The sequence below is a fragment of the Quercus suber genome, unplaced genomic scaffold (genome assembly GCF_002906115.3).
Source record: "Quercus suber isolate HL8 unplaced genomic scaffold, Cork oak 2.0 scaffold_659, whole genome shotgun sequence".
NCBI classification, from domain to species: domain Eukaryota; kingdom Viridiplantae; phylum Streptophyta; class Magnoliopsida; order Fagales; family Fagaceae; genus Quercus; species Quercus suber.
In genome coordinates, this window is record NW_027070100.1 from 344441 (window position 1) to 347198 (window position 2758).

Here is a 2758-nt window from a genome sequence, read left to right on the forward strand (position 1 = left end):
CCCTAAACATCAAAAAAGAAAATGTTACAACTGAAAACATTTTACAATGAAACAAACAAAATCTAAATCTCATCATGTATATTGTTAAATGTATTATAAATATATGGTTACTTAACTCTCAAATTATGAGAGTGAGAAGTGAGAACAATTTTATTCACCCAAATCTATACCAAACATTCTATCAAACACCTTAAGCTCATCTTATAATCTTATCAATCGGTTGACATTAAGCAGATCACTACTACCTTGGTTTGAATAAATGAAAGATATAATTCAAAACTTCGTGTTTTGTTACAGAGAATCCAAAAGAATAAAGCAAAGAAATGAAGATTATTTCACATATCATCGACACTGGAGGAAACTTGGTGGTGCAAATCAAAAAATATTTTGGCTATCTAAGTCGCTACAATAGCAACATCGAGAATCTCAGAGATCAATTTCAGAAGCTAGGTGACAAGAGAGATGGGGTTCAATTAAAAATTGGTGAAGCAAAACAGAATGAAGAGGCGATTGCACCTGAGGTTGAGAGCTGGATAGAAAAGGTTGACAACATCAGTCAAGGTCTGCAAATATTCCTTGAACAAGATGTCAATGCAAATACAATGGGATTGTGTCCCAATCTGAATACACGTTATTCCTTGAGTAGGAAAGCGAAGAAGAAGGCTCTGGAAATTGATGGGGTTTTAAGGGGTGGACAATTTGCTAAAGTGTCCAATCCTCCTCCTCCTCCACCACCACAAGTCATAGAAACTTCATCCAAGAAAGGTTTTAAGGTTTTTGAATCAAGAATACCTATCATGAAAGAAGTTTTGACTGCTTTCAGAGATGACAAGATCAACATGATTGGCATATGCGGAATGGAGGGGATTGGAAAGACAACAATGGCAAAAGAGGTAGCGAAAAGGGCAAAAGATGATAACCTATTTGATGAAGTTGTGATGGCAGTAGTGTCCCATAAAAAAGACTTGAGCAAGATTCAAGGTCAAATTGCAGATATGCTAGGTCTGGAACTTGAAAGAGAGAGTGTACTTGGAAGAGCAGAGCAGATATATTCAAGACTAATGGTTAGTAGTAAGAGTGTCCTTGTAATATTTGATGATGTTTGGGAAGAAGTTAATCCAAAGGATGTAGGAATTCCTTATGAAGGTGAACTCAATAATTGCAAAATCTTGTTGACATCAAGAAGCGAAGAAGTCTGCAATAAAATGAAATCTCATAAGATTGTTAAAATTGAAGTCTTAACTGAAGAAGAAGCTTGGAATTTTTTCAAAGAGATGGTAGGTAATTGTGTTGATACTCCTGATCTACATCCAATAGCAGAAGAGGTTGCAAAGGAATGTAAAGGCATACCTATTGCTATTGTTACTGTTGGAAGAGCTCTAGAAAACAACAAAAAGACCAAGTGGGTTGCTGCACTTCAACATCTTAAAAATCCTATCTCAAAAAATATTCCTGGTTTGGATTCAAATGTCCATTCTAGCATAGAGCTTAGTTACACTTTGCTAGAAAGTGACGAAGCCAAGTCATGCTTTTTGCTATGTTGTTTATTTCCAGAAGATTATGATATTCCCATTGAATATTTAGTCAGATATGGAGTGGGACAAAGGTTGTTTGCAAAGATTGATACTGTGGCAGAAGCAAGAAATAGAGTGCATGTAATGGTTAAGGATCTTAAAAGATCAAATCTGTTGTTGGATAGCAATCAAGAAGAATGTGTGAAAATGCATGATGTTGTACGTGATGTTGGCAAATCAATTGCTAATGAACATATATTTTTGGAAGAATGGACAGAGAAAGATACATATGAGAATTATGCTGCAATTTCCCTTGTATCTCGAGAATTGAAAAACCATCCTGATGACTTGGAGTGTCCGAAACTTGAGCTTCTGCAGTTATCATGCGGCAAATACACCACTAGACAAACGCTCCCAACCAATCTATTTAAAGGGATGATGGGATTAAAGGTTTTGGCTTTGCAAGGTATGTCCTTTCCATCACTACCACAATCCATACAAGTCCTTCAAAACCTTCGGACAATGCTTCTAGAATATTGTGAGATAGAAGATGTGTCAGCAATTGGATCACTTGGGAAACTTGAAATGCTTAGCTTTCTTGGTTCTGGAATCAAGGAGTTGCCTAAAGAAATAGGAAATCTTAGTCATTTAAAGTTATTAGATTTGTCAAAATGCTCTACTCTTCAGCAAATTCCACCTGGTCTACTATCAAATTTAACTCAACTAGAAGAATTGTACATGGGAAAAGTCTTTGTGAATTGGGAACCTACGGATGGCAAAGGAGAGGGAGCCAACGCAAGCCTTGCTGAACTAACATATTTCTCCCACTCTTTGATGGCTTTACAAATTCATATACCAAACATCAAGTTATTGCCAAAAGACTTACACTTCAAAAATCAAGTGATAAAATTTCGGATATGTGCATGTGACAAGCCAACGAATTGGAGATATGACCACTTATCTACTTTCTGGGACACAACTCAGTATATATTTAAAAACAGTTTGGTACTTGGAAGATTTGCTGCAAGTGAAATTGCAGAGAGTGGGATGCTTTGTCAACTATTACAGAAATCTGAAATTATAATTTTGAAAGAGATAAAAGATTTCAAAAACATTCTGTACGAGTTAGACAAAGAGGGTTTTCCATGCTTGTTGGTTCTAAGCATTTCAGATAGTGAAGGTGTAGAGTATGTAATTGATGCCACATCTCATCAGACTTCTCGTGTTGCCTTCCCTATCCTACA

General features: G+C 36.2%; 1 long non-coding RNA gene across 1 annotated transcript in view; it reads right to left on the reverse strand.

Moving 5' to 3' along the window:
- Positions 1–246: 246 nt before the first annotated feature.
- The window catches only part of LOC136064296 (uncharacterized), a 9390-nt gene continuing 6878 nt past the window's right edge, over positions 247–2758 (reverse strand). Inside the window, exon 2 of the long non-coding RNA XR_010625935.1 lies at positions 247–2136. This is a non-coding gene — a long non-coding RNA (uncharacterized LOC136064296). The remainder of the gene's footprint in view (positions 2137–2758) is intronic.